Source organism: Doryrhamphus excisus, linkage group LG7, assembly GCF_037039965.1.
Source record: "Doryrhamphus excisus strain RoL-2023G ecotype Guam linkage group LG7, RoL_Dexc_Guam_v1.1, whole genome shotgun sequence".
Lineage (NCBI taxonomy): Eukaryota > Metazoa > Chordata > Actinopteri > Syngnathiformes > Syngnathidae > Doryrhamphus > Doryrhamphus excisus.
The window spans coordinates 8649906-8665561 of NC_136363.1; the positions used below are offsets into that span (position 1 = coordinate 8649906).

Here is a 15656-nt window from a genome sequence, read left to right on the forward strand (position 1 = left end):
ACTGGTTCCGTTCTATATCTGAACATGCAGTCAGTTCACTGAGCTCATCTCTTCATTTATTCATTGGGTTTGCTTGCTGCAAACCCTTCCTAGCAATCTGTGAAGGAATACCTTGGAACTCCTCCTCATTGACATGCACTTGTCTTTTAAACCAACACTGATTCCCCCATTTTTGTTCCTCGTGCAAATTGCTTTTATTCTGCACTTTCTGGGTCTCCCCCTTTTAATCACGTATTTAATCTCACTGCCCACCCACCAGCAATTTAAAACCCACCAGAACTCCACTGACTTTGTTCCAATTTGCTCATATACGGTCCCATTTTGAACTGTACCTAAGGAAGAGTCATTCTAATCCTTGGGAGACCGCCATTATTTCCAACACCTAGCTACAGCCTCTATCTCATTAAAAGACCCTGTTGTGCTAATTGTTAGACCACCCATAGTCCTCTCACAGCTTGAAGCTTGGCAAGACTGTTATGTGAGATGACATACATATACATATTTTTAGGCCCATTGCTTTCCTGATTACATCCTCAAATATTTACTCCAAAAGTGTGTTTTTGAGGTAATTCAAACATGCTATCATCATTTCTGCGAAACCCTCCAGACGGGGACTCAATCCTTCATTGAATATTATTTATATTTCAATAACTGCATTAAATTGTAATATGCAACTGCCTGTGTGTAATACAATTCTATTTATGAGATTCAACTATTTCTGGAAAAGTCATGCTAAATTTAAGTCTCACATGTGCTGCACAAATGTTATTTGTCCCTGTGTCAATCTTGATGGATGCCCCTCATAAGACAAGCACAATCAAGGATCATCCCTCATCTCTACTTTCACTCCATAGCCTTCGTCTCCATCTTTGTATTCCCTCAGCTCCACACTTGTTGTTTTTCCCACCCTCTTCTTCCTGCAGCTGAGATATGGAGGTGTCACAGTGAACCTCATGTGTAGACATGCTGGTTAGCTTAAGTGAGAAGGAGGAATAAAGCATGGCAAGTTTATTTATAGAGCACAATTCGTATACAAGGTAAGAAAAAGGGTGAAATTATTTCATAAAACAGAATTCTAAAAGTATTACCAAAATGTTCATACAATCACTCAACAGAGCAAAAAAATACTTAAAAAGCAAAGAGTACAGATGCAATACTTTCAGTTGTCATAAGGACAGATGAAAAGAAGCGTTTTCAACGTTGCCAAAGTTGAGGATTGTTGCACATTTCCTGGAAGATGTTCTAGATTTTGGCAGCATAAAACTGAAATGCAGCCTCCCCGCTTTTAGTCCAGACTCTGACTACCTGCAGGAGTCCATTCCCTGAAATTCTCATTGCCCGAGACAATTCATGTGGCTTTAACATGTCCTAGAGCCTCCTAGGGTGCTAGACCATGAAAAGACTTGTACATGAGCAGAGCTGTTTTAAAGTCAGTTGTCTGAGCAACAGGAAACCAGTGCAGAAATCGAAGGACTAATATGGCCGTACTTCCTGGTTCTAGTCAAGACTGGATCAGCAGCATTGTGGATCTACTGTAGCTGTTTTGCAGTTGGTTTAGGGAACCTAGTACAGTACTAGCCTGCTGGGGGCAAGCGCATGGATTAGTCTCATTACATCAGTCTTAGTATTCCTTTGATTTTGGCAATAGGTGGTAAAAAACCTGCAGATGTTAATGATTTAATGATAATGTCAGTAATCAATGAGTAGTTCCTAATCGTTTTCATGACTATGACAAGGCAATTGTGATGTGCAGAGAGGTTTATGGTTGGTGAGCCACTAACTCTTTTGCATTTTTTTTATATTAATACAGGTTGTTCGTTAAGAGGATAACCAAAAAATTGAGGTTAATAATTCACTTTGATTAAATAAATGTTTTCAGATACCTTTATTCCCCTTTATTTGTATTTGAGCCTTTCAGTCTCCAGGAGATGTTGTGATACTTTGTTGTAAATGCCCGAATCACTTATTGGTGAGCTTGGGTATATAATCCATCATTCATGCCTTAGTGCAAAGTTCCTAGCTCGCCATATAAACATGGTCTATGTAAAATAGGTTCAGTGTGAATCAATGTGGACATAAAACATAATCAATATATATTACAAGTCATATCATAATCATAACTTCAGTATTGTACAATATATGTTCACAAAGTCTAATCCTCTTGTAATAAATCATCATATGAAATTATTCATTGTAATAATCAAAAGTAATCTTGCAATAAATAACAGTGCATGGCAGAAAGTTACTAGGAATGATCAGCATGAGCATCCAAGTGTATTAAGTGAAATGGCACCAACTATTGTTCAAAAGATGGGCTTTACAATGCCTCAGACCACATTACGTTTGTCATACAATTGAACCAGTAGTTTCGTTCCATGGAACATTCAGAGAGAACAGGCTTGATATTAAAAGCTAACGATGCTAATGCTGTTAGTAATTGGATGCAAACACTCACCAATTCCGCAGTTCTATCAAAAGCACCTGCTCCTTTCAATGCGGCGTCGCGCCGGTGGACGGCCCCTATACTCCGACAACGAATGCATTACTTTTCAGAATTTGAGATAGTGAAATAACGACGACGGACAACTTCGACATACCTGCAGCAACTTTCCCTCACGGCCATCGGTGTGGAATCCCCTACCGACAATACAGCGCACTGATTGTTGGCGCACTGTCATGTGACATCGTGACCTCGTGACATACCTGCAGCAACTTTCCCCAAACTTGTCCCTGAAGGCCATCCGTGTCTAATGCCTTTCCGCACAGAATGGTGGCGCGTCGTCACGTGACCAGGTGGCGCACCACCACGTGACCTGGTGGCATAGCAACGCCTTGACATCACGCACAGGTAATTTAATCAAATAATAACAACAACAACAACAATAATAATAAAAATTGTTTTTTTCTATCTGGGTTACAATTATACTGTATTATTAGCAACATGCTGACTAACAAACTGTCATGCGCCATGAGCCAACTCGGAGTGCAGTAGGAGGTTTCTAACCTCTTTTTAATTCGTAAATCTGCAAATTCAGTGTTTTTTTACTGAAACAATGGCAGTAAGGACTTGAATCACACAGAAAATCAATTTATAATAAAGTTCAATGGACAAATATTTATATTTACTTATTTGTTTTGGTATTTTTCATCTTGGCACCTACTTTCCCTGACAGCATGACACTGCATGGCACAGTGTGTTCTCATGTGTTCAAAGCAGACTACCAACCTTCCTAACACATAAAACATATTGGCCATTCTGCACACACAGAAAATTCAAATATTTATTTATTTTGCCACAAAAAAACGAATCCCAGCACTTTGGCTCGAGGTAAAAAATATGATTTCCAAATAAAATAAGCTTAAACAATTACCATGCATCTGCAAGTGTGATGATAACCATAGAACCAGAAATGGCACTCACAGCAACATGGCCATGTGTCCTGTTGCTGAGAGTAATTCATTTAAATAAGCATCAACTGTTTTCCTTGCTTTCTGATCTTATTAAATATTTCAAAAACATGTTTTAACACATTTATACAGTGTTGGGGATTATGTATGATTGTATTCATACAAAGTGCCTGTGGACCAGAGCAGAGAAGAGGGGGTGCTTGATAATCCAAAGTCTTTTATATTCTTCCCAAAATGTTAAAAGGGCATCATCACCTCCATTATGTGGGGGGAATTTAATCTCCTACCAAAAAGTAAAAGGCTCTCACAAAGTTTTGTCGAAAAGACCAAAGTGAGCCACTTCAAAGATTGAGATCAACTGGCAAAATAGGAGCAGAAAATCCAACTTTGCAGCCATCACGTAACAAAGAAAGGATTTTGGCACACACGTATACAGTACCTGTCACAAGTTTGGATATTAACGTTTCTAACAATGACAAACTATCTTTATCTATATTTAGGAAAGGTAATGTATTCTAAAATATATTTTTCATGAAATATTTGGAAGGCATAGATGCATCATATGAGGAGGATGTTCTCGTCCGTATTTGCCCCGCTCTGTTGGCAGCTCTGCCGCTACAGGTTCAAGGCTAACAACAGAAGTCGCTGATGAATCAAAATGAACAAACGCAAAGGCGACTTGCTCGTGTCAAACCCTGGCACGCTGATCTGTGTTGGGGTGAGAGGTGAGCGCTGCAGCATTTTCTGGTTCAGCAGAGCCATTTTGGGAACACAAAAAAAGGGGAATAAGAGGTGGACGTGGGCCTTTTTACAGCCAATACGCACTTTTCAATCTCAAGCTCCTCTCTCTTTTCTGACATCTCATCATTAGACCGGCTGACCCTTTTTTTTCCCCCATCTCTGATGTCTTTCAAACAGCTTCCCCTCTATTGGCCTCAACATTGGGTGTGCACAATCTTATGAGAGCCAACAGAAGGTTTTATTTGTTTTGAACATACAGTACTTTACAGCATGCGCACAATGCAATAGATTCGAAAATGAGTATAGAGAAGAGACAATTTTAATGCTGCTGCATTGGTATGGAGGACCAAAACTGCCAAAATAATAAATAAATAAATAAATAAAAGTGGAAATAAAAAAAAATCAAAAAATCAAAAAAATAAATACAAAAAATAAATATAAATGGAAATAAAAACAAAAATATTTTTTTTTAATTTTTGAATCTTGTTTTTTATTTTTGTATTTATTTTTGCTTTTATTTATTTATTTATTTATATATATATTTTTTTTATTTTTGTTTTTATTTCCATTTATATTTATTTGTTTGTATTTAATTTTTTGATTTTTTTTTTCATTTTTGTTTTTATATTCACTTTTATTTATTTATTTATTTATTATTTTGGCAGTTGTGGTCCTCATAGAAATGCAGAAGGAAAAACTATTCAAATGAGGGGGCGGTCCTAAGTGTGTCTTGGGTTGAACTGTTCGCCTATTGGTTGATCGACATGTGAGTGCGAAAATCGACTAGGTATGCCTGTAAACGGCCACAGCAAGAGGAAATATACAGGGAGAAAAGTATACATTTACCGGGACAATAATGGCGGGGTCCACCAGGAAGTCGGTGTCCGAGCTTCTCAGCTCTCTGCCAATCGTTTGGATGATTTGGAACGTGGTAAGTATGAAACAGCTGATGTGTTACGCTTTTACTTAATTCCAGTTCAGGTGTGTTGACTCTTTCTTTACTTTCTGCTTTCACAAGCTTCAACTTCGGACAAATCGGACGAGAGTGGTGTGGTGACTTCCTCTTGCTGTGGCTGTTTGCAGGCATACCTAGTCGATTTTTGCACTCACATGTCGATCAACCAATAGGCGAACAGTTCAACCCAAGACACACTTAGGACCGCCCCCTCATTTGAATAGTTTTTCCTTCTGCATTTCAAGCTGACATTGTCTGCAGCATGAAATAAATACATATGAGAGCAGAGTGCTTTTATTTATTTATTGATATGTAATTCTATTTATATATTTATTTTTGTATTTATTTCTACATTTATTTTTGTATTTATTTTTAATTTTTGAATCTTCTTTTTTATTTTTGTATTTATTTTTGCTTTTATTTATTTATTTATGTATATATTTTTTATTTTTGTTTTTATTTCCATTTATATTTATTTTTTGTATTAAATTTTTTGATTATTTTTTTTGATTTTTGTTTTTATTTCCACTTTTATTTATTTATTTATTTATTATTTTGGCAGTTTTAGTCCTCCATACATTGGATCACGTGCCAAATACATTCATTGCAATACTTGGCTGCGACCAGCAGAGGCACTGTTGCTTTCGTCTTTAGTTTGCAGTCTACTGTACAGAAGACAGCTTTGGCAGATTCTGCTACATCTAGGTAGATTTCCGCAACATTAGCATAGATTCAATTAAAAAATAAGATTTAGTATAACAAAAAAAGTTTCATTGCAGCTTTTGGGTAAGATTACTTAAAAAAACTAATTATTTATGCTTCGGATCGAAAACAAGAAAGCAGTTTCCATTTTTTGTCAACCATAAAAGTGACAGCGTAAAAGGCGCATCACTGCCAAGCCAATATTTTGCTGTCATCCAAACGGCATCCAAATGTAATCCTCGCCTTATTATTTTTTATTTGAATGTCAGTGATGCAGCACACAGCCTTGTGTAAGCACGCACGCACATCGTTATTTATGAGCTTTCTCTTCCGCCGTGTCATCCACACACACACCCAAACACTGACTCACAAGTGTGTACACATAGAGCTAATCAGTCCCACAAACGTGTGCACAAGTGGCTGCCGGATGGCGCCACACAGCAAATTGGCATCAGTGAGGATAATCAATCAATAATCTGGCATCTTTGTTTTTTGCACACATTTCCTTTCTATGGTTTGCCCTCAAGTGTCTTAAATATTTGACAGTGTGACATCAAATGCATTCATGAATATCAATGAGGCAGATCTCAGTCCCCCTCTGATGTCACACATATCAATATATAGACACACACACACAGACACACACACATAGTTGAAAAACAGCCACCCAGCATGGAGAAAGCAGCATGAGTCAGAAGTCACTGATCTCCAAAGCGCAAGTTTGCTTGTTTATTGTACAGTCAAGCTTACTTTTTGTAAAACTTTATTTGGAATGCGTGGTCAGTTGCTTGTCGTTGAGTTGATGGATCTTCTGGCAGTTAGCAAAAGTGTTTTAAAAGTGCAGTGATAACCATAGAACAGAAAATGGAACTTACTGCGGTGTCAATGTCATACCGAAGCGGCAGGAAATGTGACCTTATGCTGCCTCCGAACAGACACTTAACCGATCGCTTGGCAAACACCTTCCTGTTCCGTTTCCATCATGTCTGTCATCAGGGGCACTTTGAAGGGCGGGAGAAGGTAGGACAATTCCAATTCCAAGAACCCAGCGACTGACAAGAAAGAAAGAAAGAAATGTGAGAGAAGAAAGGCCAAGGTTTTCAATATGGCACCCGTTGTTTTTGTAGCCCCTGTCTGTCGTCATCACTTGGCTTTAATTTGACTTTATTTTAGTTTTATTTAGTTTTGTTAATTTGTGTACCTTCAGCTTGCTTGGAATGTGTCAATGAATGAAAAACAGTATATTGATAAATGAATGTACTGTATTTAATGTAAAAAACTATATAGCTTGAGCATCACAGCGACTCCTGTGTAGCACAATCAAGGTTTTAAAGTGCATGTAGAGGTAGATAAAGCTGCTGGATGTCATGGACCACTCATGACACACTCTTGTGGCGCCAATAGAAAAACTACATCAGGAGGTTGCCTACAGCAACAGCCATGTTGACCAGTTGCTAAAGGTTATTTGCTTTGATACACCATGCACCCATCAACTATAGGAGATTCGGCAGTTAAATGGGGCATCAATTGGAGCATTTATGGAATACATGGAATACAAATTAAGTGTGCTAAGTACGTATTGTGTCCTGCTTCAAAAGGAGAACAATCTGGATGCATGGTGTAAATGACCAAACTCTTCAACATTCATATTTAGATGCTTTTGCGGTGATTTTGATAGGGGCATCTTGCCTCCCAAGCCCTTGTGGTGCTTCTTTCAGGCTCCAGGAAGCAGCAAGCAACAAGACAAGTTCATTTATCTGAGTCTGTGGGAAAAGCAAATCACCCTTGTAAAACACTGAGAAGTGCACTTTAGGAAACCTGTCCCAGAAACAGGGCCATGTCCAAGGATAGACCTGCTACATCAAATCACACTCCTCCCCACTGCACATCACCTCAATAACAATGTTTGTGTGAACCTTCTGCATGATATGTTTTTGTGTTAGCACCGAGCTGAGAAGCAGCATTGAAGTCCAATTGAAGTCCACTTTTGTTCAGATTGAATAGTGCGCTTTATAAATTGATCTTTGCTCCAATGTCATTGTATCCACCTGTTCTTCTATCACAATCTGTGTTTCCACCTTGGACTAAATGCACTTTGCTAAATTGATTTTCACTTGTATCTTGTATGGTGATTTGCTACTTTTCAAAGCACTTTATTACATGTATACTGATGAAGGAGCGCTTGCATAAGGATACTTTGATGCGGTCACAAGGGGACTGAGGATCAAACCATCAACCTTCAGGCTGGGAGTTGACCATATTATAACCATTCATCCATTTATCCATTCATTCATTTTCTACCGCTTATCCTCACGACGGTCGTGTGGGGTGCTGGAACCTATCCCAGCTGTCTTGGGGCGATAGGTGGGGTACACCCTGGACTGATTGCAAACTCCACACAGAGATGGCCGAGGGTGGAATTGAACTGGGGTCTCCTTGCTATGAGGCCTGCGCGCTAACCACTCGAACGCCGTGCAGCCCATATTATAACATTCCATCCAAAATATCTGGTCTTTATTAGGGGCGTTTAAACTTTTTTTTCGAGGGCCGCATACTTAAAAATCATAGGATGTTTTTCTAAAAATTCCAACTTGCCAAACTCCAACTTCCAATTATGACATATTTCCTTTAATATTCAAATGTATTTTTGTATTTCTACCCCCCCCATTTTAGCTGTATTTTTTTAATGACATTTTCTTCTACAATTGTATTTTCACAATGTGCAGAGGGCCAATAAACTGCAGCTAGAGTGCCCCCGGGCCACACTTTGGAGAGCCCTGGTCTTGCTAAACCAGGCTAGTGTCCAAGAATAACAGTAATGGTAGTAAGTATGTATGAGGATGGGCATTTAATTAAAATCATATTGATATCCATAACTTAAATCGATCGACAGTGTATCACACATTGTAAGGGAATCCAAGGACATATGATTAATTCATCATTTTCATCAGAATTTCTCTGAATGTTCTGAACACCTATTTCCATGTAATTTTGCATATTGGGTAAAATAATGCTGCCCATAGGGAGTGGTCCTCTTCGGACAGCAAATGAGTGCACTCCAATTGGTCTTGACAATCAGCATCATTCTTGATTGATACAAAGATAATAATTTATGATGAATCAATTAAAAGGCTCACCCATAGTACTTTGTGTCTTAACGTGGTATTCAACTCATTCAATGACAGAAATAAAAATCTGTTGTCATCAGAGTGATGCGTAGCACAACATCTCACAGTGCAGCGGTGAAATAGTGATTATTCAACAGTGCAGTGTCATTTTTTGCCAGAGGACCTCTCTCATACATAATGCATCCAAATCATTGCATCCCCCCCACCCCCCACCCTTCTCCATTCTGGGCTACAATGCATATTTCATCAAGTCAGTGAAATATTAAGCACTCTTATGATTTGATATTCTCTTCCAAAGAGGATTTCAGTTTATATATTTCGCTCCACATCATTTGGGTCCCTCCTGTGGGACCAAACTTTCGGGTATGTGTCTATTTGGTGTTTGTTTACTGCAGAGGTGTTTGATTAGTTAATGCTGGCGTAATGATCAATGAGGTGAGCGATCGATGAGAGAGATTATGGAGGCTCAGAGGTCATTGATCCGTTAGTGGCTTGGGTGCTGCATGCCGGGTTAGGTATTAAACTTAATTTGACAAAAATTAGAGGAGCTCTGCCTTTTGTCCATCTCAGTCATGTGAAGGAGAAAGAGCTGGCATTAGCCTGCATCATAATAATAAGAGCAGACGTTTGTACGTGCAGAAAATAGCACAGCTTAAGCTTCTTGGTGTCACAACGGGCTCAGTGGGGGTGTATTGTTGAATGACAGTAGCTTGGAGTCTTTCACACTTCCAGTTTTGCACCAAAGGGGATGAAAAACAAGTCTGTAACTTTAAGTCATAGTGTGATAGTTTGTCGCTACGAGGCAACGTCAAGAGCAAAGACCACACGCGCTTCTAAATAGGCTGCAGTGACATGTGCAGTTTTTTTCTATTGTTGGAAAAATGTGTTATTGTTGATGCAATAAGTCCAAAGTAAATCCCAGGGACCAAAATTATTTGTGAATAAAGTTAAAATAGCAAAAATAAAAAATAAAATGTTTGATGCATTTTTCCCTTGAAATATATACTGTATAAAACGTATTAGCATACATGCATGTGGTCCTTGCATCCTTTCATGGAAACTGATGTGCCAATTGTATTCTGGTCTTTTTTTGTAGTCAAAGAGCAGTAAAATTTTTGCAGACACTTTGTCATTCAATCGGATACAAAATGTCCCCAAACTTTTGATTTGTGTTTTTTTTTAATCTTCTAGTCACCAACAGTGAATGGCAAAAACACATGAGTAATTGATATTCCCATTAAATTTGTTTACATTTTGATACATTTTTCATGTGTTTAAAAACAGAACACAGCTCCGATGTGTCAGCGTTGATCTAAATGAGGCTTGTGATGTCACCTGGGATGTGATGTTTCACGCTCAATTAACGCACGTCTACTTAATTGCGTTGAAAATGACAACCTGTGATATTCACCCCCTTTTCGGGTCACGCCTTCATTATTGTCATTATTGTAAACTCGGCAGCAACAGGGAACTCCAAAATGGAACATTTGAACCTAAAAGGTCCATTGAGAGCATGTTGCTGAATGGCATATTGTAGCATAATTAGCGCGATTTGCAAAAGGCGCTCTTATGTATCAAGCTCACAGACAATTTTTCCACTTCATTTTCCTGATTGCATGTTGACAAATAATCATGTGTTAACAGTCAATTATCTAAATGATTGCAGTGAAGGCACCAAATCAGTGAAGTGGTTGAGTAGTGACAAATTGAGGGGTATGTGCCATGGAGACGTTAAAATGAGGAAGTTGAAATGCAGTACGCTGAATTAATCTGCAATAATTTAAGGCCGTGAAGCTAGAAAATGTGTTCTGGGGGCAAATCGAGTTCACAAAAAGCTTGTCTTGATGCTGTTTTAAGGTGCAAAAAGACGATTTAAGACTAGTATGAGGCCTGTTATATTCATTCATTCATTTTCTTTCTACCGCTTATATTCAAGAGGGCCGCAGAGGGTGCTGGAGCCTATCCCAGCTGTCTTCGGGTGAGAGGCGGGGTACACTCTGGACTGGTGGCCAGCCAATCCACAGGGCACATATAGACAAACAACCATTCACACTCACATTCATACCTATGGACAATTTGGAGTCGCCAATTAACCTACCTGTTTTTGGAATGTGGGAGGAAACCGGAGTACCCGGACAAAACCCACACATGCACGGGGAGAACTTACAAACTCCACACAGAGATGGCCGAGGGTGGAATTGAACGCGGGTCTCCTAGCTGTGAGGCCTGCGTGCTAACAACTCGCTCACCATGCAGCCCCATGTTATATTCAATGGTAGCAAAATTATCCTTCATCACACTGCATACTCTTTTATTTCACGGTAGAATTACAAGAGTTTACAAGAGATTTAAAAAAGTGAAAATGTTATTAGGATAGTTTTGCAAGGACGTACAAGCAGTTAAAATGTGTTGTTGTTCATCGACAGAACACAGTAAAAATAAGTTAAACTTTAATGGTTATTTGAAAAGCTTTGTTTTAGTCATGATATGCATAGTCATGATCTAACCATAATCTAGACTACCTCTAATTTATCAAAAAAGCACTCCAAATGGGTCATTTTTATGCATTTTCTTGCAGAAAGTGCAGTGCGTTCCACGAATTGTCACAGTAAAACGTTTTTGTTCGCATTTCTACATAATTTGTGAGCTGTGCTAGTTTCTTTGTGGAAAGCCAATGAATGATTTGCTGGGCAGATGGCTTGCACTGTAATATAATACAAGCTGTTTGACAAAAAAAAGTCCTTTTAAAACTTGGCATTTAATTATGTTCATTGGTGACATTTTGCAGCACAAAAACACAAAGGGTCCGTCGTGCTCACATAATCTCCTATTTTTCCCCTGCAAAACAAATTATTTTGCACTTGCACAGAGAGTAAGTGCTCTGTTGGAGTTGGAATGACACCTGAGTGCATGCTGTTCACACTGACAGGCGCATGGTCTCTAATTCATGCCCTTTAACGAAGTCATTGGTTAGATGGCGACCAATGTGGCTGCTGACACCCAAGTCGGTATTAACCCAATTCAATTCTGTCACTTGCCCTTTTAATATAATGAATGTGTAATGGATACATAGAAAACTGTTTTTATCTTGTTAATTGATTAGATATGAACTATGAAGTACTTTATGTTCTGCTTAACCTGGTCAGAGTCTTACGTCAGCTATGTGAAGCACTATACCACGATGATTCCTTCCATTCATCTTGTGCAGGGACACAGCAATAAACAATAGTGTCAAACCGAACAGGTCCCAGCCAAAGCCTTACTAGCTTTACTATGTTTATAATCCTGGACAGCAGGGTTCGTCAACCCATCAAATAGACTTTATTTGGAACATTGGAGGTTGTGATAAAGTTTACAACTCATCACTAATCATCACTAATTCATGTTTCTGTAATAATAGAGCAAAGTAATTAGTACCCTCAAGATCGGCAGGTCTGTTATCCTCACTAGTGTCGCAGGTATGCAGTCTGAAGTCAGCTGGGATAGGCTCCAGCATAAGGATAAGCTGCATAAAAAATGGATGGATGGATAAAATTGTGTGAGAATATCATTATAAACGGAAGAGTAAATATGTTTATTGGAAAAAAATAATAATATATGTAAATTTACTGAGGAGCTACTGACACTATTGGGTTTGACGATTTGGATTTTTAATGCTGTGTGAAAATAAATCAATAATTTAAACTTCAACTGTCATGGACATAAACAGAATCCCTGAGGGTAATCATTTAAAGCAGCTCAGTTGTGGTTGCATCAGTCTGTTGACTGATGTTCAATGGCACCATTATAAAGTCAACAAAGGAAAATATTCAGAGTTACATGATAATAAAATGAGAGTGATACATCATCAATTGTAATTGATGCCGACATAGAGGTATTGTCATCTTGATCTGAATATAAGATGACAGCAACCCCTCTTTCAGTTTCAAAACAAAACTGACATTTTTGTGCTTCACAGTCACGGGTGATCTCGGATGGTAACCCTGGCAAACAGCTACAATCCACTGTACATGTTTTCAGAGCAAGCACTAATAAATACTGCAAAATCTTGGAAAAAAAATTCTTGGTCAGAAGAGTATTCTGCTTGTGTACTGTAATTCCTTCCTGTCTATTGTTGTCTATGAAATGTTACCTATTGGTCAATTTGTGATCAACAATTGGTTCAATTTGAGAAACCTCTTTTAGACCCCTCGGTTTCGTCCGGGACAGGGGTCTGGGCCATCTCTCTGTCTCCAAGACGTTGGAGCCCGTAGGCTGGAACCTGTGAGCTACCCACTTAAACTGGTGACGAGAGGATTCTCCACGTCTCTAACCACCTCTGTCCCGATGTCAACCCAGCTTCAGAAGACTGCTACAGGAGCTGGTGCGGCAAGCCTGCCATGCCTATTAATGACAGTGCTACGTTAACCTGGCTGGGATCTTGATGTAACACAGGAGTCACCACAGGGTTTGTTGTGAATGGTTGAGGGTCATGAGAACAAAATTGTTGCACAGGAACAACAACCTTTTTCCACCCATCAATAAGGTGTCATTGTCCACTAAATTACTTTGGAATTGCTTAGAAATGTTTCTTCCAAAAACATGCAACACAACTCCAAATTGTCCAAAGGTATGAATGTGAATGTCAATGATTGTTTGTCTATGTATATGTGCCCTGTGATTGGCTCATGACCAGTCCAGGGTGTATCCCGCCTCTCGCCCGAAGACAGCTGGGATAGGCTCCAGCACCCCCACGACCCTTGTGAGGATAAGAGGTAGAAAATGAATGAATGTTTCTTGCAAGGATAGTACAAGTCGCCTGGAAGTTAAGTTCATTAACATCTCATTAGCTTGGCCCAATAAGGTCTATTTGTCTTGCTTTGGACAAACTAATGCACTGTACCCTGAGAAAGGTAGACTGTAGCATCCCCAACACAGTCGGTCCACCCTGTTTGCAAGCATCAGTATCCTTGTGTTGCTGTGTTTAACCCTCCTGGTACATCCCCCTGAGAACATGTAGATTTTTATAGCTCTAAAGCAGACGTGTGTGATTTCCAAATACACGACAAATGTATCTGTCGTCACTATGACACAGCTGTCAGGTACGGTACTTTGCCCGAGGACATTAGCTGAGTTTTGTTTTTTGGGATATGTATTGCTGTTGGGGAGCCTTAATGGTAGCGAGTGCCACAGGAGCATTTTTCATTTATCAGCCAAGCAGATGGGAAATGTTTCCCCATTTAGTTTATTTCTTATTTCATGGCCCTCCGTCCCTAGCTACAGGGTCATAAAAATACATTTCCAAAATGACACGGATCCAACTGGATACAGCGTGTGTGTTAAGATAAAATAATGAATACACTGCCAGAAGATTAGCATGATATATTTAGAAAGAACATCTAAATGACCAACATGAGATCAATAAGTATGAATTATATGTTTTATGAACGAATATGATGATTTGTTGCACCACTATTTACATACTGGCACATTTCCTTTGAACGGGAAAGAATGCACAGCTTCATTCATATTCATTTATTTAACAGCTTAGGAAATCAAGCAAAGTTTGCATGATTGTTTCCAACTCATACTAAACTTAAGTTTCCCACTTCTGACATTATTTTACATACAGAATATGTCCTGCCCGTGCACCCACATAAATGGGTCTCACTTTATGATAAGGTACACAAAAATAGAAGAGATGACTAGGTTCCTTATTATAAAGTGTTATTATAAAGTGTTACGTAGCTGTTTCACTTGATGGCAGCCATGTTTTTCAATCAATCTTTCTGAAATTTTACAGACATGCGCAGGTCAGTCCTCAGAGAGTGTACATTAAATTCCGCTGTGATATGGCCAAACACGATATTCAACTATCAATACTGGCTCTTCATCTGAAATCGATGCTCAAATCAAAATATTGATACTTTCAATACCTGAGTCATGTGAGGTGATGTTTGTCTGAAACTTTTGTCTGTTTAAAACGTTGACGTAAATGGAGCCCTGTTTTATATGATTTTGTCCCCCGTTTTTCTCTTGTATTAGCTTGGTTGTAATGGCCTTGTGTGCAATGGTTCAGTAGGGGAAGTCTGCGTACTGTAAATACCAAACACAGAATTCAACTTATGTTATGAAAGCTGCATGGAAATAGAGTAATAACATTATTAAACTGCATTATTAGACTGTGGCTGAGAACCAGAGTTCCAATGACAGAGTGGGAAATGGCCTGGCCGGCCAACCTCAGCACCACATTTTGATTTCTGAAGAAACTTCCAGACTAAATATCAAAAGTTTTTATACTGTGACTTGACAAAGCCTCTTATCGTCTTCAAAGATCACCTATCAATACAGATCTAGTAAGGTATTATCACAGCAAGACAAACTAATGGGTACTATTGTGTAACAAAAACACAGCATGAGTTAGCAGAGCAAAACATATTGATGTATAAATATTGTATATATATAAAGGTGGTGTTCTCAGCTTGAGTCGATGCAGCACCACAATTCTTGCAATCATTACGGCAATAAAAATCATCTCAGCACATTCCCCGGGTGCAAACTAGTCTTCCACATCAGTGGATTTGTAGTCAGAATTCCGCACTCTGACTTAGTCAATGACCAAGTGGTAAGGGACATCAATGCAGTTGTTCTCCTTCACAGTCCTGAGTACTGGGGGGGTGGGGGTCAGGTGACATATCACAGTAATAATTAAACAAGCAGGTGGGAACCAATGATGGGATAAT

The 15656-nt window shown here is 38.9% G+C and overlaps 2 long non-coding RNA genes across 2 annotated transcripts in view; both read right to left on the reverse strand.

The window, feature by feature from the left end:
- Positions 1–659: 659 nt before the first annotated feature.
- LOC131101338 (uncharacterized) lies at positions 660–2747 on the reverse strand. The gene is made up of 3 exons (XR_009119188.2): positions 2598–2747; positions 2456–2520; positions 660–974 (listed from the first exon to the last, which is right to left on the reverse strand). It is a non-coding gene; the product is annotated as an uncharacterized LOC131101338 (long non-coding RNA).
- A 2223-nt stretch (positions 2748–4970) lies between these two features.
- The window catches only part of LOC144899478 (uncharacterized), a 39035-nt gene continuing 28349 nt past the window's right edge, over positions 4971–15656 (reverse strand). The window contains exons 2-3 of the long non-coding RNA XR_013627604.1: positions 7496–7569; positions 4971–6858 (exon numbers count right to left, since the gene is read on the reverse strand). This is a non-coding gene — a long non-coding RNA (uncharacterized LOC144899478). The remainder of the gene's footprint in view (positions 6859–7495; positions 7570–15656) is intronic.